General features: G+C 37.1%; 13 non-coding genes across 13 annotated transcripts; all 13 read right to left on the bottom strand.

Annotated features, from left to right (window-relative positions):
• Positions 1–4,145: 4,145 nt before the first annotated feature.
• LOC140356845 (5S ribosomal RNA) lies at positions 4,146–4,264 on the bottom strand. Its single transcript, XR_011926154.1, has one exon. It is a non-coding gene; the product is annotated as a 5S ribosomal RNA (ribosomal RNA).
• Positions 4,265–5,513: 1,249 nt separating this feature from the next.
• Positions 5,514–5,632, bottom strand: LOC140356810 (5S ribosomal RNA). Its single transcript, XR_011926119.1, has one exon. It is a non-coding gene; the product is annotated as a 5S ribosomal RNA (ribosomal RNA).
• A 1,254-nt stretch (positions 5,633–6,886) lies between these two features.
• LOC140356901 (5S ribosomal RNA) lies at positions 6,887–7,005 on the bottom strand. Its single transcript, XR_011926207.1, has one exon. It is a non-coding gene; the product is annotated as a 5S ribosomal RNA (ribosomal RNA).
• Positions 7,006–8,262: 1,257 nt separating this feature from the next.
• Positions 8,263–8,381, bottom strand: LOC140356888 (5S ribosomal RNA). The gene has a single exon (XR_011926195.1). It is a non-coding gene; the product is annotated as a 5S ribosomal RNA (ribosomal RNA).
• A 1,253-nt stretch (positions 8,382–9,634) lies between these two features.
• Positions 9,635–9,753, bottom strand: LOC140356876 (5S ribosomal RNA). The gene has a single exon (XR_011926184.1). It is a non-coding gene; the product is annotated as a 5S ribosomal RNA (ribosomal RNA).
• A 1,256-nt stretch (positions 9,754–11,009) lies between these two features.
• LOC140356850 (5S ribosomal RNA) lies at positions 11,010–11,130 on the bottom strand. The gene has a single exon (XR_011926159.1). It is a non-coding gene; the product is annotated as a 5S ribosomal RNA (ribosomal RNA).
• A 1,253-nt stretch (positions 11,131–12,383) lies between these two features.
• Positions 12,384–12,502, bottom strand: LOC140356864 (5S ribosomal RNA). The gene has a single exon (XR_011926173.1). It is a non-coding gene; the product is annotated as a 5S ribosomal RNA (ribosomal RNA).
• A 1,256-nt stretch (positions 12,503–13,758) lies between these two features.
• LOC140356849 (5S ribosomal RNA) lies at positions 13,759–13,879 on the bottom strand. Its single transcript, XR_011926158.1, has one exon. It is a non-coding gene; the product is annotated as a 5S ribosomal RNA (ribosomal RNA).
• Positions 13,880–15,126: 1,247 nt separating this feature from the next.
• On the bottom strand, positions 15,127–15,247 carry LOC140356848 (5S ribosomal RNA). Its single transcript, XR_011926157.1, has one exon. It is a non-coding gene; the product is annotated as a 5S ribosomal RNA (ribosomal RNA).
• A 1,256-nt stretch (positions 15,248–16,503) lies between these two features.
• On the bottom strand, positions 16,504–16,622 carry LOC140356795 (5S ribosomal RNA). Its single transcript, XR_011926104.1, has one exon. It is a non-coding gene; the product is annotated as a 5S ribosomal RNA (ribosomal RNA).
• A 1,253-nt stretch (positions 16,623–17,875) lies between these two features.
• Positions 17,876–17,994, bottom strand: LOC140356817 (5S ribosomal RNA). The gene has a single exon (XR_011926126.1). It is a non-coding gene; the product is annotated as a 5S ribosomal RNA (ribosomal RNA).
• A 1,254-nt stretch (positions 17,995–19,248) lies between these two features.
• Positions 19,249–19,367, bottom strand: LOC140356853 (5S ribosomal RNA). The gene has a single exon (XR_011926162.1). It is a non-coding gene; the product is annotated as a 5S ribosomal RNA (ribosomal RNA).
• A 1,258-nt stretch (positions 19,368–20,625) lies between these two features.
• Positions 20,626–20,744, bottom strand: LOC140356842 (5S ribosomal RNA). Its single transcript, XR_011926151.1, has one exon. It is a non-coding gene; the product is annotated as a 5S ribosomal RNA (ribosomal RNA).
• Positions 20,745–21,977: the final 1,233 nt, after the last annotated feature.

Below are 21,977 nucleotides of genomic sequence, written 5' to 3'. Positions count from 1 at the left end.
ACAAACCGTTCGCCGAAACCTAACTTACCTAATACAGTCCAGAGGAACGAATGCTCAACTCTGTCGAACGCCTTGTTAAAGTCTACACTAACGTGAATACCACCGGTCGCGTGCATCTGCCGAAGGAGATATCTCAGAGACAAAACTGTGTCTGAGATGTCCCTCCCGGGGACGCTGTAGGCCTGCGAGGGGTGTATGACGGATCCAATCACACGCTTTAACCTACCTGCTAATACCTTTGCTAAAATTTTATAGTCTACGTTCAAAAGGCTAATGGGCCTGTAGTTGGCGAGGCTGCTCCTGTCGCCCTTCTTAAAAAGCAGAGTGACGACACTCATCGCAAAACCATCGCCAACTCTACTCTCACTCTCAAAATCCTGATATAATAGGAGTAGGATCGGAGCTAACCTGGAAGCGAAACGCTTGAAAAACTCACAGGTTAGTCCGTCCTCTCCGGGGCTTTTCCCTGTATTTAAACTCTTGACTGCAGCCTCTATCTCCATGAGAGACAGAGGCGCGTCGCACAGCTCCCTATCCTCCCTGCTCAGTGTGCGCTCCAGAGCACCTACAGCCTGGTCTAAAGCCTGCTCTGCCACTCCGTCTGAACTAAAAAGCCTACTATAGAAATCCTGCGCTGTCTCTAAAACCTCACTTACCTCGGAAACAATCTTACCTGTCTTATCTATCAACTTATCTATGTGCATCTTTCCCTGTGTAACCTTCTCACAGCCGAAGAAGAACGCTGTCGAGCGTTCTCCTTCGACTGTGTGTCTGGCTTTTGCCCTCAAAATTGCACCCTGACACCTACTTACCTCCAGCTGCTCCAGCTCAGCGCGCACCACCAGGTACTCTGGATCCACAGGGCCAGTGGTGGAAGCTGCGCCCTGGTCCAGGACCTGCAGGCGCTGGCGGAGAGCGGTCTCCCTCCTGGTCGACAGCCACGCCTTGTGTTTGCTGTAATTGACACAGAGCTTTTTAATGCGTGTTTTTGCCGTCGGCCACCAATCGACCACGCTGTCGATCAGCTCCAGCTCCATGTCAAATACATCAAACAAAAGGTCCATTTTCCTACAAAAAGTTTCATCACCGAGGATGGAGCTGTTTAGGACCCACAGTCCTCCATTCCTCGGTGATGAAACTAACCCAAAATAAATATCTAAAGTGGAGTGATCACTCAAGCCTGACCACTTGTAGGAAGCACCACTGACTCTCTGTGCCAGGTCTGAGGAGGCAAAACAGAGGTCAATGCGGGACTGCTTCAGGACGCCCTGGACGACCTGCCGCCTGGAGAAATCCTTCAGGAAGGGGTGGACGAACCGCCACACCTCCGTCAGGTTCCTGCTGGCGGCTTCTTCCAACAGGGCTGTCCTGGCAGTGCTGTTTTTAAAAGAGTTGTTAATGCCGATGTCTGTCTTGCAAAGTGTTGTATTAAAGTCACCGATTATGATTGTATTGTCGTTCGCAAAGCGAAATATTTTTTTGAAGAATTGCCTCCTCAGACCATCATTGTTCGGGGCGTAGATGTTAATTAGTCTGAACTTCACTGTGTCCGTGAAGTCCAGGACCAGGAAGGAGCCCTCTGGGTCGGCGTGTACCAGGGTGGGTTGGCCTAAGACACCAGGCCTCACCACCGTGGCCACACCGCGCGAGCACGCCGTGCCCAGGGCCCAAAATACAGAGCCCACTCCCATGCTCCGCACTTGTTGCGCGTGGCTGACATCCCAGTGCGTTTCTTGGATGCAGAGCACGTCCCACTTGGAAAAGTGTAACGCGCTCTGCATCCGCACTGGGCTCCGCAGGCCGCCTGCGTTCCAAGAGGACAAGGAGAACGCCATTAAGAGGAGACCTTGGAGGATGTAACCCATCTTTTATTTAGACTTCTTTTTGGCGCCCGTCGCATCCGACTGCCACACTCTTTTTCTGACTTCACGGGTGGAGAAATCCATGAAGTCATCATTAAAAACAGTCTCGAGCTCACCTCGTGGGGCAGAGCTGCGTGTGGAGGATGGTGGGTTGATGGAGCTTTCTGCTGGCGCTTTTGAAGTGGTTGGAACGGAGGAGGCAGAGCCGCTCTCAGCAGCAGCGCCCTCTCCGTCTCCTGCCACCTGCTTCCTGCGTCTTGCCCCTTTCTTATCCTTCTTCTCCACCTGTCCCCTCTTACCACCGTCCGACTGGAGCTTGGGATCATCACCCAGCCCTGTGGTGATGTCCCCCCCTTTGGAGGTAAGATGCGGGGCCTGTCCCGCACCCATCCTCCTCCCGGGTTCAGCCTCTTCCTCCACGGGCTTAGGAGTTGGACCCTCACGAGTCCCCTCCCTCTGGTCAGGAGGAGCAGTTTGTCCTGCTCCCACCTTCCCAGACGCCAGCGCTGAGCCGAGCACCATCTCCAGTGCGACGGACGCCTCCTCGTCTGAGGAGTCAGAGGAGCAAGAGGAGCCAGACACCTCTGGCTCCCCTGACTCCTCCACAGCCTCCTCCTCCAAAAACTCCTCTACTTCGGAGAGAGCAGTTGCGGGCACGTTCTGGGCCACGTCACTGCTCTCTCCTCCAATGGCGTCCTCCCTGTCCTCCCCCCTGTCCTCCCCCCTGTCCTCCCCTCTGTCCTCCTCTCTGTCACCCGCACCACACGGACATAAGTGGCGGAACATGCGGCACTCTCTGCACTTCGGGGCCCGCTGCGCGACGCACTCGCGCGCGTAATGCCCCTGGCTCCCGCAGTTGCGGCACAGAAAGTCAGGGCACTCCCTCAGAATATGGCCAGGCTGGAGACACCCCCTACACACCCGCACCTGCCTGTCGTGTATTACCCTGAAGTACTCGGGGCCCCCCGCGGTGTCAAACCTGACAGAATACGGTAAGGACTGCACCGTGTCCGTGAACCTTACCCGTACAAACCTGGTGCCGTCCGCCACGTTCGTCCCCGGCCACATTCTCCTCCTCACCTCGGAGACCGCAGAGACCCCCCAGGCGTAGAGCTTGGCCAGGATCTCCTCGTCCTCGATATAAGCCGGCAGCCCCATGAAGGACACGACCAGCTCATCCACCGAGATGTCACGGGCGTGAACCCTGACTCCTCCAATGCAGTACCCGTCCAGGAGCCGCTCCTTCGCTTTAGTGGTACTGACGGTTACTTCATATTTGTCCTTCGAGATGAGTCTGCACGCTACTATGGAGCCGCACACCTCCTGAGTCGATTTCAAAAAAGCTAGTGGCGTGATTTGTGCTCCCTCCGTCAACTCCAACACCACAGTGAGTTCTTTCATAAATTTCATTCTTCTTTCTTCGTTCTTTCTATTATTTACAGATTCTTTCAAACTTTGTCTTGCCTTTGTCGTGTCCATTCCAGTGTCCGATGCCGTGTTGTCCGTCCTTTGAGCCATGCTCACAAAAAACAAAAAATCCACCTCCCAGTAAGTTTACTGGGAGGGGAACAAACAAAAGAACTGAAAAAAGTAAATGAAAATGACCAAAATAACGATTAAAAACTCAAAAAAAACTCCCAAACCTCCAGCTCCAGACCATGCAGCACACCACAAATTGCACGCACCTGCACTCCTTTTTAAGTATAGACTTCCCTGCCCTCCGGCGAGGGGAAGCCCCCGTTTCAAGACTGCTGCTGCTCCCTTTTTTCCCATGAAGGACGAGACTTAGACTGCAATTGTTCCTTGAACATGGAGGAATAGTCTTATACTGCCGAGGCTGTCGCTATTCCCTTTCCCCATGGAGGACCAGTATTGCGCTGTTGCTTTTCCTTTCTCATGGAAGAACAGTCTGACACAGCCCAGTTCTCACCTGGAGTTACCAGTTCTCGCCATATACAACCAGGGAGGACCAGTTTTACGTGCTGCTGTTCCTTGCATCATGGAGGGATAGTCTTAGACTGCCAGACCGTCGCTGCTGTTCCCTTTGTTCCCATGGAGTACCAGTCTTAGACCGCTACTGTTCCTGATCATGGAGGAATAGTCTTAGACTGCCGAGGCTGTTGCTATTCCCTTTGTTCCCATGGAGGACCAGTATTTGTGCTGTTGCTGTTCCTGATCATGGAGGAACAGTCTTAGGCTGCCGAGGCTGTTGCTATCCCCTTTGTTCCCATGGAAAGGACAAGTCTTAGGCTCTACTGTTCCTGTGTGTAATGGGGGTAGTTTTGCTCACAGCACCTGGTATTTCAAGGAGGTCTCCCATCCAAGTACTAACCAGGCCCGACCCTGCTTAGCTTCCGAGATCAGACGAGATCGGGCGTGTTCAGGGTGGTATGGCCGTAAGCGAAGGGCTCTGGGGTGGAGACTGCTTTTATATCCATGTTTCACCAGCTCCAGATGGGGAATGGGACTCGTGCTTTTCCAGGAGGAACAGACAAGCTTTTCTTGTCAACTTGACTCTTTCAACCTAAAGAAAACCCTGCTCAAATGTAAGAGTCAATGTTTCAAGACACCTTTTGGGCTTTCTTTATCATTTGGCCATTTCCCTGCTTTTAGCCTGAATATTATTCTATTATTCCTATGTGTTTTGGCATAAAATACTCTGTTTCCATGAAATACATAGAAAATACCATATAGGCACCACCTGTTTAGTCAAAATAAGTTTTTAGTTTTGTAAATCATTTCAAAAAATGCTGATGGCGCCTGGTATTTTTGCATAAATTACTCTCAAAATGTACAAAAGTAGCAGGACAGCAATGTTTTGCTTAGTTTTTGCTTAAAATACTCTTTTTATCTTTAATTTACACTCAATTGTTTCAAAAAATGCTTTCCGCACCTGATATTTTTACATATTTTTTTACAAGCTTCAAAATATTTTTGGGGGCATAAAATATTCTCTCAAATGTACAAAAGTAGCAGGACAACAATTTTTTTTTTTTTTTTGCATTAATACTTTTTTTTTTTTTTTTATAAAACAGGTAAATTGTGCTGAACATTTTTACATACTTTTAACAGGCTTCAAAATATATATATATATTTTTTGGCCTAAAATACTCTCAAATGTACAAAAGTAGCAAGACAGTAAAGTTTTGTTTTGATTTTTTTGCTTAAAATACTCTATATTTTTATCTTTATTTTACACTCAATTGTTTAAAAAATGCTTTCAGCACCTGGTATTTTTTACATACTTTTTACAAGCTTCAAAATATTTTTGGGGCATAAAATACTCGCTCCAAATGTACAAAAGTAGCAGGACAACAATGTTTCTCAGGGGTTTCTTGGGGCATAAATACTCTTTTTTTATTTTTTATTAAACAGGTCAATTGCGTTGAAAATTGCTTTCAGCACCTGGTATTTTTACATCCTTTTTTACAAGTTTCAGAATATATTTTTGGTCATAAAAGACTCTAAATGTACAAAAGTAGCAGGACAGCTCCCTCTGCTGTCCATATTCTAAATGGCAGTTTGTACAAAAATGTGTGATTTTAAAGTCAAATTGACTGTGTTTTTGGTTCCACTTTAGTTTCAAAATATGCACACATACTGTGTTTCTTTGTTTCTTTGTCTGTTGAAGGCTTTACAAAAGAAGATAAAAGCTTACAGCACCTGGTATTCCCAGGCGGTCTCCCATCCAAGTACTAACCAGGCCCGACCCTGCTTAGCTTCCAAGATCAGACGAGATCGGGCGTGTTCAGGGTGGTATGGCCGTAAGCGAAGGGCTCTGGGGTGGAGACTGCTTTTATATCCATGTTTCACCAGCTCCAGATGGGGAATGGGACTCGTGCTTTTCCAGGAGGAACAGACAAGCTTTTCTTGTCAACTTGACTCTTTCAACCTAAAGAAAACCCTGCTCAAATGTAAGAGTCAATGTTTCAAGACACCTTTTGGGCTTTCTTTATCATTTGGCCATTTCCCTGCTTTTAGCCTGAATATTATTCTATTATTCCTATGTGTTTTGGCATAAAATACTCTGTTTCCATGAAATACATAGAAAATACCATATAGGCACCACCTGTTTAGTCAAAATAAGTTTTTAGTTTTGTAAATCATTTCAAAAAATGCTGATGGCGCCTGGTATTTTTGCATAAATTACTCTCAAAATGTACAAAAGTAGCAGGACAGCAATGTTTTGCTTAGTTTTTGCTTAAAATACTCTTTTTATCTTTAACTTACACTCAATTGTTTCAAAAAATGCTTTCCGCACCTGATATTTTTTACATATTTTTTTACAAGCTTCAAAATATTTTTGGGGGCATAAAATATTCTCTCAAATGTACAAAAGTAGCAGGACAACAATGTTTTTTTTTTTTTTGCATTAATACTCTTTTTTCTTTTTTTTTATAAAACAGGTAAATTGTGCTGAACATTTTTACATACTTTTAACAGGCTTCAAAATATATATATATATTTTTTGGCCTAAAATACTCTCAAATGTACAAAAGTAGCAAGACAGTAAAGTTTTGTTTTGATTTTTTTGCTTAAAATACTCTATATTTTTTATCTTTATTTTACACTCAATTGTTTAAAAAATGCTTTCAGCACCTGGTATTTTTTACATACTTTTTACAAGCTTCAAAATATTTTTGGGGCATAAAATACTCGCTCAAAATGTACAAAAGTAGCAGGACAACAATGTTTCTCAGGGGTTTCTTGGGGCATAAATACTCTTTTTTTATTTTTTATTAAACAGGTAAATTGCGTTGAAAATTGCTTTCAACACCTGGTATTTTTACATCCTTTTTTACAAGTTTCAGAATATATTTTTTGGTCATAAAAGACTCTAAATGTACAAAAGTAGCAGGACAGCTCCCTCTGCTGTCCATATTCTAAATGGCAGTTTGTACAAAAATGTGTGATTTTAAAGTCAAATTGACTGTGTTTTTGGTTCCACTTTAGTTTCAAAATATGCACACATACTGTGTTTCTTTGTTTCTTTGTCTGTTGAAGGCTTTACAAAAGAAGATAAAAGCTTACAGCACCTGGTATTCCCAGGCGGTCTCCCATCCAAGTACTAACCAGGCCCGACCCTGCTTAGCTTCCGAGATCAGACGAGATCGGGCGTGTTCAGGGTGGTATGGCCGTAAGCGAAGGGCTCTGGGGTGGAGACTGCTTTTATATCCATGTTTCACCAGCTACAGATGGGGAATGGGACTCGTGCTTTTCCAGGAGGAACAGACAAGCTTTTCTTGTCAACTTGACTCTTTCAACCTAAAGAAAACCCTGCTCAAATGTAAGAGTCAATGTTTCAAGACACCTTTTGGGCTTTCTTTATCATTTGGCCATTTCCCTGCTTTTAGCCTGAATATTATTCTATTATTCCTATGTGTTTTGGCATAAAATACTCTGTTTCCATGAAATACATAGAAAATACCATATAGGCACCACCTGTTTAGTCAAAATAAGTTTTTAGTTTTGTAAATCATTTCAAAAAATGCTGATGGCGCCTGGTATTTTTGCATAAATTACTCTCAAAATGTACAAAAGTAGCAGGACAGCAATGTTTTGCTTAGTTTTTGCTTAAAATACTCTTTTTTATCTTTAATTTACACTCAATTGTTTCAAAAAATGCTTTCCGCACCTGATATTTTTTACATATTTTTTTACAAGCTTCAAAATATTTTTGGGGGCATAAAATATTCTCTCAAATGTACAAAAGTAGCAGGACAACAATTTTTTTTTTTTTTTGCATTAATACTCTTTTTTTTTTTTTTTTTTATAAAACAGGTAAATTGTGCTGAACATTTTTACATACTTTTAACAGGCTTCAAAATATATATATATATATTTTTTGGCCTAAAATACTCTCAAATGTACAAAAGTAGCAAGACAGTAAAGTTTTGTTTTGATTTTTTTGCTTAAAATACTCTATATTTTTATCTTTATTTTACACTCAATTGTTTAAAAAATGCTTTCAGCACCTGGTATTTTTTACATACTTTTTACAAGCTTCAAAATATTTTTGGGGCATAAAATACTCGCTCAAAATGTACAAAAGTAGCAGGACAACAATGTTTCTCAGGGGTTTCTTGGGGCATAAATACTCTTTTTTTATTTTTTATTAAACAGGTCAATTGCGTTGAAAATTGCTTTCAGCACCTGGTATTTTTACATCCTTTTTTACAAGTTTCAGAATATATTTTTTGGTCATAAAAGACTCTAAATGTACAAAAGTAGCAGGACAGCTCCCTCTGCTGTCCATATTCTAAATGGCAGTTTGTACAAAAATGTGTGATTTTAAAGTCAAATTGACTGTGTTTTTGGTTCCACTTTAGTTTCAAAATATGCACACATACTGTGTTTCTTTGTTTCTTTGTCTGTTGAAGGCTTTACAAAAGAAGATAAAAGCTTACAGCACCTGGTATTCCCAGGCGGTCTCCCATCCAAGTACTAACCAGGCCCGACCCTGCTTAGCTTCCGAGATCAGACGAGATCGGGCGTGTTCAGGGTGGTATGGCCGTAAGCGAAGGGCTCTGGGGTGGAGACTGCTTTTATATCCATGTTTCACCAGCTACAGATGGGGAATGGGACTCGTGCTTTTCCAGGAGGAACAGACAAGCTTTTCTTGTCAACTTGACTCTTTCAACCTAAAGAAAACCCTGCTCAAATGTAAGAGTCAATGTTTCAAGACACCTTTTGGGCTTTCTTTATCATTTGGCCATTTCCCTGCTTTTAGCCTGAATATTATTCTATTATTCCTATGTGTTTTGGCATAAAATACTCTGTTTCCATGAAATACATAGAAAATACCATATAGGCACCACCTGTTTAGTCAAAATAAGTTTTTAGTTTTGTAAATCATTTCAAAAAATGCTGATGGCGCCTGGTATTTTTGCATAAATTACTCTCAAAATGTACAAAAGTAGCAGGACAGCAATGTTTTGCTTAGTTTTTGCTTAAAATACTCTTTTTATCTTTAATTTACACTCAATTGTTTCAAAAAATGCTTTCCGCACCTGATATTTTTTACATATTTTTTTACAAGCTTCAAAATATTTTTGGGGGCATAAAATATTCTCTCAAATGTACAAAAGTAGCAGGACAACAATGTTTTTTTTTTTTTTGCATTAATACTCTTTTTTCTTTTTTTTTATAAAACAGGTAAATTGTGCTGAACATTTTTACATACTTTTAACAGGCTTCAAAATATATATATATATTTTTTGGCCTAAAATACTCTCAAATGTACAAAAGTAGCAAGACAGTAAAGTTTTGTTTTGATTTTTTTGCTTAAAATACTCTATATTTTTATCTTTATTTTACACTCAATTGTTTAAAAAATGCTTTCAGCACCTGGTATTTTTTACATACTTTTTACAAGCTTCAAAATATTTTTGGGGCATAAAATACTCGCTCAAAATGTACAAAAGTAGCAGGACAACAATGTTTCTCAGGGGTTTCTTGGGGCATAAATACTCTTTTTTTATTTTTTATTAAACAGGTAAATTGCGTTGAAAATTGCTTTCAACACCTGGTATTTTTACATCCTTTTTTACAAGTTTCAGAATATATTTTTTGGTCATAAAAGACTCTAAATGTACAAAAGTAGCAGGACAGCTCCCTCTGCTGTCCATATTCTAAATGGCAGTTTGTACAAAAATGTGTGATTTTAAAGTCAAATTGACTGTGTTTTTGGTTCCACTTTAGTTTCAAAATATGCACACATACTGTGTTTCTTTGTTTCTTTGTCTGTTGAAGGCTTTACAAAAGAAGATAAAAGCTTACAGCACCTGGTATTCCCAGGCGGTCTCCCATCCAAGTACTAACCAGGCCCGACCCTGCTTAGCTTCCGAGATCAGACGAGATCGGGCGTGTTCAGGGTGGTATGGCCGTAAGCGAAGGGCTCTGGGGTGGAGACTGCTTTTATATCCATGTTTCACCAGCTACAGATGGGGAATGGGACTCGTGCTTTTCCAGGAGGAACAGACAAGCTTTTCTTGTCAACTTGACTCTTTCAACCTAAAGAAAACCCTGCTCAAATGTAAGAGTCAATGTTTCAAGACACCTTTTGGGCTTTCTTTATCATTTGGCCATTTCCCTGCTTTTAGCCTGAATATTATTCTATTATTCCTATGTGTTTTGGCATAAAATACTCTGTTTCCATGAAATACATAGAAAATACCATATAGGCACCACCTGTTTAGTCAAAATAAGTTTTTAGTTTTGTAAATCATTTCAAAAAATGCTGATGGCGCCTGGTATTTTTGCATAAATTACTCTCAAAATGTACAAAAGTAGCAGGACAGCAATGTTTTGCTTAGTTTTTGCTTAAAATACTCTTTTTTATCTTTAATTTACACTCAATTGTTTCAAAAAATGCTTTCCGCACCTGATATTTTTTACATATTTTTTTACAAGCTTCAAAATATTTTTGGGGGCATAAAATATTCTCTCAAATGTACAAAAGTAGCAGGACAACAATTTTTTTTTTTTTTTGCATTAATACTCTTTTTTTTTTTTTTTTTATAAAACAGGTAAATTGTGCTGAACATTTTTACATACTTTTAACAGGCTTCAAAATATATATATATATATTTTTTGGCCTAAAATACTCTCAAATGTACAAAAGTAGCAAGACAGTAAAGTTTTGTTTTGATTTTTTTGCTTAAAATACTCTATATTTTTATCTTTATTTTACACTCAATTGTTTAAAAAATGCTTTCAGCACCTGGTATTTTTTACATACTTTTTACAAGCTTCAAAATATTTTTGGGGCATAAAATACTCGCTCAAAATGTACAAAAGTAGCAGGACAACAATGTTTCTCAGGGGTTTCTTGGGGCATAAATACTCTTTTTTTATTTTTTATTAAACAGGTCAATTGCGTTGAAAATTGCTTTCAGCACCTGGTATTTTTACATCCTTTTTTACAAGTTTCAGAATATATTTTTTGGTCATAAAAGACTCTAAATGTACAAAAGTAGCAGGACAGCTCCCTCTGCTGTCCATATTCTAAATGGCAGTTTGTACAAAAATGTGTGATTTTAAAGTCAAATTGACTGTGTTTTTGGTTCCACTTTAGTTTCAAAATATGCACACATACTGTGTTTCTTTGTTTCTTTGTCTGTTGAAGGCTTTACAAAAGAAGATAAAAGCTTACAGCACCTGGTATTCCCAGGCGCTGTCTCCCATCCAAGTACTAACCAGGCCCGACCCTGCTTAGCTTCCGAGATCAGACGAGATCGGGCGTGTTCAGGGTGGTATGGCCGTAAGCGAAGGGCTCTGGGGTGGAGACTGCTTTTATATCCATGTTTCACCAGCTCCAGATGGGGAATGGGACTCGTGCTTTTCCAGGAGGAACAGACAAGCTTTTCTTGTCAACTTGACTCTTTCAACCTAAAGAAAACCCTGCTCAAATGTAAGAGTCAATGTTTCAAGACACCTTTTGGGCTTTCTTTATCATTTGGCCATTTCCCTGCTTTTAGCCTGAATATTATTCTATTATTCCTATGTGTTTTGGCATAAAATACTCTGTTTCCATGAAATACATAGAAAATACCATATAGGCACCACCTGTTTAGTCAAAATAAGTTTTTAGTTTTGTAAATCATTTCAAAAAATGCTGATGGCGCCTGGTATTTTTGCATAAATTACTCTCAAAATGTACAAAAGTAGCAGGACAGCAATGTTTTGCTTAGTTTTTGCTTAAAATACTCTTTTTATCTTTAATTTACACTCAATTGTTTCAAAAAATGCTTTCCGCACCTGATATTTTTTACATATTTTTTTACAAGCTTCAAAATATTTTTGGGGGCATAAAATATTCTCTCAAATGTACAAAAGTAGCAGGACAACAATGTTTTTTTTTTTTTTGCATTAATACTCTTTTTTCTTTTTTTTTATAAAACAGGTAAATTGTGCTGAACATTTTTACATACTTTTAACAGGCTTCAAAATATATATATATATTTTTTGGCCTAAAATACTCTCAAATGTACAAAAGTAGCAAGACAGTAAAGTTTTGTTTTGATTTTTTTGCTTAAAATACTCTATATTTTTATCTTTATTTTACACTCAATTGTTTAAAAAATGCTTTCAGCACCTGGTATTTTTTACATACTTTTTACAAGCTTCAAAATATTTTTGGGGCATAAAATACTCGCTCAAAATGTACAAAAGTAGCAGGACAACAATGTTTCTCAGGGGTTTCTTGGGGCATAAATACTCTTTTTTTATTTTTTATTAAACAGGTAAATTGCGTTGAAAATTGCTTTCAACACCTGGTATTTTTACATCCTTTTTTACAAGTTTCAGAATATATTTTTTGGTCATAAAAGACTCTAAATGTACAAAAGTAGCAGGACAGCTCCCTCTGCTGTCCATATTCTAAATGGCAGTTTGTACAAAAATGTGTGATTTTAAAGTCAAATTGACTGTGTTTTTGGTTCCACTTTAGTTTCAAAATATGCACACATACTGTGTTTCTTTGTTTCTTTGTCTGTTGAAGGCTTTACAAAAGAAGATAAAAGCTTACAGCACCTGGTATTCCCAGGCGGTCTCCCATCCAAGTACTAACCAGGCCCGACCCTGCTTAGCTTCCGAGATCAGACGAGATCGGGCGTGTTCAGGGTGGTATGGCCGTAAGCGAAGGGCTCTGGGGTGGAGACTGCTTTTATATCCATGTTTCACCAGCTACAGATGGGGAATGGGACTCGTGCTTTTCCAGGAGGAACAGACAAGCTTTTCTTGTCAACTTGACTCTTTCAACCTAAAGAAAACCCTGCTCAAATGTAAGAGTCAATGTTTCAAGACACCTTTTGGGCTTTCTTTATCATTTGGCCATTTCCCTGCTTTTAGCCTGAATATTATTCTATTATTCCTATGTGTTTTGGCATAAAATACTCTGTTTCCATGAAATACATAGAAAATACCATATAGGCACCACCTGTTTAGTCAAAATAAGTTTTTAGTTTTGTAAATCATTTCAAAAAATGCTGATGGCGCCTGGTATTTTTGCATAAATTACTCTCAAAATGTACAAAAGTAGCAGGACAGCAATGTTTTGCTTAGTTTTTGCTTAAAATACTCTTTTTTATCTTTAATTTACACTCAATTGTTTCAAAAAATGCTTTCCGCACCTGATATTTTTTACATATTTTTTTACAAGCTTCAAAATATTTTTGGGGGCATAAAATATTCTCTCAAATGTACAAAAGTAGCAGGACAACAATTTTTTTTTTTTTTTGCATTAATACTCTTTTTTTTTTTTTTTTTATAAAACAGGTAAATTGTGCTGAACATTTTTACATACTTTTAACAGGCTTCAAAATATATATATATATATTTTTTGGCCTAAAATACTCTCAAATGTACAAAAGTAGCAAGACAGTAAAGTTTTGTTTTGATTTTTTTGCTTAAAATACTCTATATTTTTATCTTTATTTTACACTCAATTGTTTAAAAAATGCTTTCAGCACCTGGTATTTTTTACATACTTTTTACAAGCTTCAAAATATTTTTGGGGCATAAAATACTCGCTCAAAATGTACAAAAGTAGCAGGACAACAATGTTTCTCAGGGGTTTCTTGGGGCATAAATACTCTTTTTTTATTTTTTATTAAACAGGTCAATTGCGTTGAAAATTGCTTTCAGCACCTGGTATTTTTACATCCTTTTTTACAAGTTTCAGAATATATTTTTTGGTCATAAAAGACTCTAAATGTACAAAAGTAGCAGGACAGCTCCCTCTGCTGTCCATATTCTAAATGGCAGTTTGTACAAAAATGTGTGATTTTAAAGTCAAATTGACTGTGTTTTTGGTTCCACTTTAGTTTCAAAATATGCACACATACTGTGTTTCTTTGTTTCTTTGTCTGTTGAAGGCTTTACAAAAGAAGATAAAAGCTTACAGCACCTGGTATTCCCAGGCGCTGTCTCCCATCCAAGTACTAACCAGGCCCGACCCTGCTTAGCTTCCGAGATCAGACGAGATCGGGCGTGTTCAGGGTGGTATGGCCGTAAGCGAAGGGCTCTGGGGTGGAGACTGCTTTTATATCCATGTTTCACCAGCTCCAGATGGGGAATGGGACTCGTGCTTTTCCAGGAGGAACAGACAAGCTTTTCTTGTCAACTTGACTCTTTCAACCTAAAGAAAACCCTGCTCAAATGTAAGAGTCAATGTTTCAAGACACCTTTTGGGCTTTCTTTATCATTTGGCCATTTCCCTGCTTTTAGCCTGAATATTATTCTATTATTCCTATGTGTTTTGGCATAAAATACTCTGTTTCCATGAAATACATAGAAAATACCATATAGGCACCACCTGTTTAGTCAAAATAAGTTTTTAGTTTTGTAAATCATTTCAAAAAATGCTGATGGCGCCTGGTATTTTTGCATAAATTACTCTCAAAATGTACAAAAGTAGCAGGACAGCAATGTTTTGCTTAGTTTTTGCTTAAAATACTCTTTTTATCTTTAATTTACACTCAATTGTTTCAAAAAATGCTTTCCGCACCTGATATTTTTTACATATTTTTTTACAAGCTTCAAAATATTTTTGGGGGCATAAAATATTCTCTCAAATGTACAAAAGTAGCAGGACAACAATTTTTTTTTTTTTTTTGCATTAATACTCTTTTTTTTTTATAAAACAGGTAAATTGTGCTGAACATTTTTACATACTTTTAACAGGCTTCAAAATATATATATATATTTTTTGGCCTAAAATACTCTCAAATGTACAAAAGTAGCAAGACAGTAAAGTTTTGTTTTGATTTTTTTGCTTAAAATACTCTATATTTTTATCTTTATTTTACACTCAATTGTTTAAAAAATGCTTTCAGCACCTGGTATTTTTTACATACTTTTTACAAGCTTCAAAATATTTTTGGGGCATAAAATACTCGCTCAAAATGTACAAAAGTAGCAGGACAACAATGTTTCTCAGGGGTTTCTTGGGGCATAAATACTCTTTTTTTATTTTTTATTAAACAGGTCAATTGCGTTGAAAATTGCTTTCAGCACCTGGTATTTTTACATCCTTTTTTACAAGTTTCAGAATATATTTTTTGGTCATAAAAGACTCTAAATGTACAAAAGTAGCAGGACAGCTCCCTCTGCTGTCCATATTCTAAATGGCAGTTTGTACAAAAATGTGTGATTTTAAAGTCAAATTGACTGTGTTTTTGGTTCCACTTTAGTTTCAAAATATGCACACATACTGTGTTTCTTTGTTTCTTTGTCTGTTGAAGGCTTTACAAAAGAAGATAAAAGCTTACAGCACCTGGTATTCCCAGGCGCTGTCTCCCATCCAAGTACTAACCAGGCCCGACCCTGCTTAGCTTCCGAGATCAGACGAGATCGGGCGTGTTCAGGGTGGTATGGCCGTAAGCAAAGGGCTCTGGGGTGGAGACTGCTTTTATATCCATGTTTCACCAGCTCCAGATGGGGAATGGGACTCGTGCTTTTCCAGGAGGAACAGACAAGCTTTTCTTGTCAACTTGACTCTTTCAACCTAAAGAAAACCCTGCTCAAATGTAAGAGTCAATGTTTCAAGACACCTTTTGGGCTTTCTTTATCATTTGGCCATTTCCCTGCTTTTAGCCTGAATATTATTCTATTATTCCTATGTGTTTTGGCATAAAATACTCTGTTTCCATGAAATACATAGAAAATACCATATAGGCACCACCTGTTTAGTCAAAATAAGTTTTTAGTTTTGTAAATCATTTCAAAAAATGCTGATGGCGCCTGGTATTTTTGCATAAATTACTCTCAAAATGTACAAAAGTAGCAGGACAGCAATGTTTTGCTTAGTTTTTGCTTAAAATACTCTTTTTATCTTTAATTTACACTCAATTGTTTCAAAAAATGCTTTCCGCACCTGATATTTTTACATATTTTTTTACAAGCTTCAAAATATTTTTGGGGGCATAAAATATTCTCTCAAATGTACAAAAGTAGCAGGACAACAATGTTTTTTTTTTTTTTGCATTAATACTCTTTTTTTTTTTTTTTTATAAAACAGGTAAATTGTGCTGAACATTTTTACATACTTTTAACAGGCTTCAAAATATATATATATATATATTTTTTGGCCTAAAATACTCTCAAATGTACAAAAGTAGCAAGACAGTAAAGTTTTGTTTTGATTTTTTTGCTTAAAATACTCTATATTTTTATCTTTATTTTACACTCAATTGTATAAAAAATGCTTTCAGCACCTGGTATTTTTTACATACTTTTTACAAGCTTCAAAATATTTTTGGGGCATAAAATACTCGCTCAAAATGTACAAAAGTAGCAGGACAACAATGTTTCTCAGGGGTTTCTTGGGGCATAAATACTCTTTTTTTATTTTTTATTAAACAGGTCAATTGCGTTGAAAATTGCTTTCAGCACCTGGTATTTTTACATCCTTTTTTACAAGTTTCAGAATATATTTTTTGGTCATAAAAGACTCTAAATGTACAAAAGTAGCAGGACAGCTCCCTCTGCTGTCCATATTCTAAATGGCAGTTTGTACAAAAATGTGTGATTTTAAAGTCAAATTGACTGTGTTTTTGGTTCCACTTTAGTTTCAAAATATGCACACATACTGTGTTTCTTTGTTTCTTTGTCTGTTGAAGGCTTTACAAAAGAAGATAAAAGCTTACAGCACCTGGTATTCCCAGGCGGTCTCCCATCTAAGTACTAACCAGGCCCGACCCTGCTTAGCTTCCGAGATCAGACGAGATCGGGCGTGTTCAGGGTGGTATGGCCGTAAGCGAAGGGCTTTGGGGTGGAGACTGCTTTTATATCCATGTTTCACCAGCTCCAGATGGGGAATGGGACTCGTGCTTTTCCAGGAGGAACAGACAAGCTTTTCTTGTCAACTTGACTCTTTCAACCTAAAGAAAACCCTGCTCAAATGTAAGAGTCAATGTTTCAAGACACCTTTTGGGCTTTCTTTATCATTTGGCCATTTCCCTGCTTTTAGCCTGAATATTATTCTATTATTCCTATGTGTTTTGGCATAAAATACTCTGTTTCCATGAAATACATAGAAAATACCATATAGGCACCACCTGTTTAGTCAAAATAAGTTTTTAGTTTTGTAAATCATTTCAAAAAATGCTGATGGCGCCTGGTATTTTTGCATAAATTACTCTCAAAATGTACAAAAGTAGCAGGACAGCAATGTTTTGCTTAGTTTTTGCTTAAAATACTCTTTTTATCTTTAATTTACACTCAATTGTTTCAAAAAATGCTTTCCGCACCTGATATTTTTACATATTTTTTTACAAGCTTCAAAATATTTTTGGGGGCATAAAATATTCTCTCAAATGTACAAAAGTAGCAGGACAACAATGTTTTTTTTTTTTTTTGCATTAATACTCTTTTTTTTTTTTTTTTATAAAACAGGTAGATTGTGCTGAACATTTTTACATACTTTTAACAGGCTTCAAAATATATATATATATTTTTTGGCCTAAAATACTCTCAAATGTACAAAAGTAGCAAGACAGTAAAGTTTTGTTTTGATTTTTTTGCTTAAAATACTCTATATTTTTATCTTTATTTTACACTCAATTGTTTAAAAAATGCTTTCAGCACCTGGTATTTTTTACATACTTTTTACAAGCTTCAAAATATTTTTGGGGCATAAAATACTCGCTCAAAATGTACAAAAGTAGCAGGACAACAATGTTTCTCAGGGGTTTCTTGGGGCATAAATACTCTTTTTTTATTTTTTATTAAACAGGTCAATTGCGTTGAAAATTGCTTTCAGCACCTGGTATTTTTACATCCTTTTTTACAAGTTTCAGAATATATTTTTTGGTCATAAAAGACTCTAAATGTACAAAAGTAGCAGGACAGCTCCCTCTGCTGTCCATATTCTAAATGGCAGTTTGTACAAAAATGTGTGATTTTAAAGTCAAATTGACTGTGTTTTTGGTTCCACTTTAGTTTCAAAATATGCACACATACTGTGTTTCTTTGTTTCTTTGTCTGTTGAAGGCTTTACAAAAGAAGATAAAAGCTTACAGCACCTGGTATTCCCAGGCGGTCTCTCATCCAAGTACTAACCAGGCCCGACCCTGCTTAGCTTCCGAGATCAGACGAGATCGGGCGTGTTCAGGGTGGTATGGCCGTAAGCGAAGGGCTCTGGGGTGGAGACTGCTTTTATATCCATGTTTCACCAGCTCTAGATGGGGAATGGGACTCGTGCTTTTCCAGGAGGAACAGACAAGCTTTTCTTGTCAACTTGACTCTTTCAACCTAAAGAAAACCCTGCTCAAATGTAAGAGTCAATGTTTCAAGACACCTTTTGGGCTTTCTTTATCATTTGGCCATTTCCCTGCTTTTAGCCTGAATATTATTCTATTATTCCTATGTGTTTTGGCATAAAATACTCTGTTTCCATGAAATACATAGAAAATACCATATAGGCACCACCTGTTTAGTCAAAATAAGTTTTTAGTTTTGTAAATCATTTCAAAAAATGCTGATGGCGCCTGGTATTTTTGCATAAATTACTCTCAAAATGTACAAAAGTAGCAGGACAGCAATGTTTTGCTTAGTTTTTGCTTAAAATACTCTTTTTTATCTTTAATTTACACTCAATTGTTTCAAAAAATGCTTTCCGCACCTGATATTTTTTACATATTTTTTTACAAGCTTCAAAATATTTTTGGGGGCATAAAATATTCTCTCAAATGTACAAAAGTAGCAGGACAACAATGTTTTTTTTTTTTTTGCATTAATACTCTTTTTTTTTTTTTTTTATAAAACAGGTAAATTGTGCTGAACATTTTTACATACTTTTAACAGGCTTCAAAATATATATATATATTTTTTGGCCTAAAATACTCTCAAATGTACAAAAGTAGCAAGACAGTAAAGTTTTGTTTTGATTTTTTTGCTTAAAATACTCTATATTTTTATCTTTATTTTACACTCAATTGTTTAAAAAATGCTTTCAGCACCTGGTATTTTTTACATACTTTTTACAAGCTTCAAAATATTTTTGGGGCATAAAATACTCGCTCAAAATGTACAAAAGTAGCAGGACAACAATGTTTCTCAGGGGTTTCTTGGGGCATAAATACTCTTTTTTTATTTTTTATTAAACAGGTCAATTGCGTTGAAAATTGCTTTCAGCACCTGGTATTTTTACATCCTTTTTTACAAGTTTCAGAATATATTTTTTGGTCATAAAAGACTCTAAATGTACAAAAGTAGCAGGACAGCTCCCTCTGCTGTCCATATTCTAAATGGCAGTTTGTACAAAAATGTGTGATTTTAAAGTCAAATTGACTGTGTTTTTGGTTCCACTTTAGTTTCAAAATATGCACACATACTGTGTTTCTTTGTTTCTTTGTCTGTTGAAGGCTTTACAAAAGAAGATAAAAGCTTACAGCACCTGGTATTCCCAGGCGGTCTCCCATCCAAGTACTAACCAGGCCCGACCCTGCTTAGCTTCCGAGATCAGACGAGATCGGGCGTGTTCAGGGTGGTATGGCCGTAAGCGAAGGGCTCTGGGGTGGAGACTGCTTTTATATCCATGTTTCACCAGCTCCAGATGGGGAATGGGACTCGTGCTTTTCCAGGAGGAACAGACAAGCTTTTCTTGTCAACTTGACTCTTTCAACCTAAAGAAAACCCTGCTCAAATGTAAGAGTCAATGTTTCAAGACACCTTTTGGGCTTTCTTTATCATTTGGCCATTTCCCTGCTTTTAGCCTGAATATTATTCTATTATTCCTATGTGTTTTGGCATAAAATACTCTGTTTCCATGAAATACATAGAAAATACCATATAGGCACCACCTGTTTAGTCAAAATAAGTTTTTAGTTTTGTAAATCATTTCAAAAAATGCTGATGGCGCCTGGTATTTTTGCATAAATTACTCTCAAAATGTACAAAAGTAGCAGGACAGCAATGTTTTGCTTAGTTTTTGCTTAAAATACTCTTTTTTATCTTTAATTTACACTCAATTGTTTCAAAAAATGCTTTCCGCACCTGATATTTTTTACATATTTTTTTACAAGCTTCAAAATATTTTTGGGGGCATAAAATATTCTCTCAAATGTACAAAAGTAGCAGGACAACAATTTTTTTTTTTTTTGCATTAATACTCTTTTTTTTTTTTTTTTTTATAAAACAGGTAAATTGTGCTGAACATTTTTACATACTTTTAACAGGCTTCAAAATATATATATATATATATTTTTTGGCCTAAAATACTCTCAAATGTACAAAAGTAGCAAGACAGTAAAGTTTTGTTTTGATTTTTTTGCTTAAAATACTCTATATTTTTATCTTTATTTTACACTCAATTGTTTAAAAAATGCTTTCAGCACCTGGTATTTTTTACATACTTTTTACAAGCTTCAAAATATTTTTGGGGCATAAAATACTCGCTCAAAATGTACAAAAGTAGCAGGACAACAATGTTTCTCAGGGGTTTCTTGGGGCATAAATACTCTTTTTTTATTTTTTATTAAACAGGTCAATTGCGTTGAAAATTGCTTTCAGCACCTGGTATTTTTACATCCTTTTTTACAAGTTTCAGAATATATTTTTTGGTCATAAAAGACTCTAAATGTACAAAAGTAGCAGGACAGCTCCCTCTGCTGTCCATATTCTAAATGGCAGTTTGTACAAAAATGTGTGATTTTAAAGTCAAATTGACTGTGTTTTTGGTTCCACTTTAGTTTCAAAATATGCACACATACTGTGTTTCTTTGTTTCTTTGTCTGTTGAAGGCTTTACAAAAGAAGATAAAAGCTTACAGCACCTGGTATTCCCAGGCGGTCTCCCATCCAAGTACTAACCAGGCCCGACCCTGCTTAGCTTCCGAGATCAGACGAGATCGGGCGTGTTCAGGGTGGTATGGCCGTAAGCGAAGGGCTCTGGGGTGGAGACTGCTTTTATATCCATGTTTCACCAGCTCCAGATGGGGAATGGGACTCGTGCTTTTCCAGGAGGAACAGACAAGCTTTTCTTGTCAACTTGACTCTTTCAACCTAAAGAAAACCCTGCTCAAATGTAAGAGTCAATGTTTCAAGACACCTTTTGGGCTTTCTTTATCATTTGGCCATTTCCCTGCTTTTAGCCTGAATATTATTCTATTATTCCTATGTGTTTTGGCATAAAATACTCTGTTTCCATGAAATACATAGAAAATACCATATAGGCACCACCTGTTTAGTCAAAATAAGTTTTTAGTTTTGTAAATCATTTCAAAAAATGCTGATGGCGCCTGGTATTTTTGCATAAATTACTCTCAAAATGTACAAAAGTAGCAGGACAGCAATGTTTTGCTTAGTTTTTGCTTAAAATACTCTTTTTTATCTTTAATTTACACTCAATTGTTTCAAAAAATGCTTTCCGCACCTGATATTTTTTACATATTTTTTTACAAGCTTCAAAATATTTTTGGGGGCATAAAATATTCTCTCAAATGTACAAAAGTAGCAGGACAACAATTTTTTTTTTTTTTTGCATTAATACTCTTTTTTTTTTTTTTTTTATAAAACAGGTAAATTGTGCTGAACATTTTTACATACTTTTAACAGGCTTCAAAATATATATATATATATTTTTTGGCCTAAAATACTCTCAAATGTACAAAAGTAGCAAGACAGTAAAGTTTTGTTTTGATTTTTTTGCTTAAAATACTCTATATTTTTATCTTTATTTTACACTCAATTGTTTAAAAAATGCTTTCAGCACCTGGTATTTTTTACATACTTTTTACAAGCTTCAAAATATTTTTGGGGCATAAAATACTCGCTCAAAATGTACAAAAGTAGCAGGACAACAATGTTTCTCAGGGGTTTCTTGGGGCATAAATACTCTTTTTTTATTTTTTATTAAACAGGTCAATTGCGTTGAAAATTGCTTTCAGCACCTGGTATTTTTACATCCTTTTTTACAAGTTTCAGAATATATTTTTTGGTCATAAAAGACTCTAAATGTACAAAAGTAGCAGGACAGCTCCCTCTGCTGTCCATATTCTAAATGGCAGTTTGTACAAAAATGTGTGATTTTAAAGTCAAATTGACTGTGTTTTTGGTTCCACTTTAGTTTCAAAATATGCACACATACTGTGTTTCTTTGTTTCTTTGTCTGTTG

This window comes from Eucyclogobius newberryi, unplaced genomic scaffold, assembly GCF_026437365.1.
Source record: "Eucyclogobius newberryi isolate DKJ021-1_F unplaced genomic scaffold, fEucNew1.0.hap1 SCAF_12, whole genome shotgun sequence".
In the NCBI taxonomy this organism is placed as follows: Eukaryota; Metazoa; Chordata; class Actinopteri; order Gobiiformes; family Gobiidae; genus Eucyclogobius; species Eucyclogobius newberryi.
The sequence above is the reverse complement of the archived record's forward strand: the minus strand, read 5'-3'. Positions and strand labels throughout refer to the sequence as shown.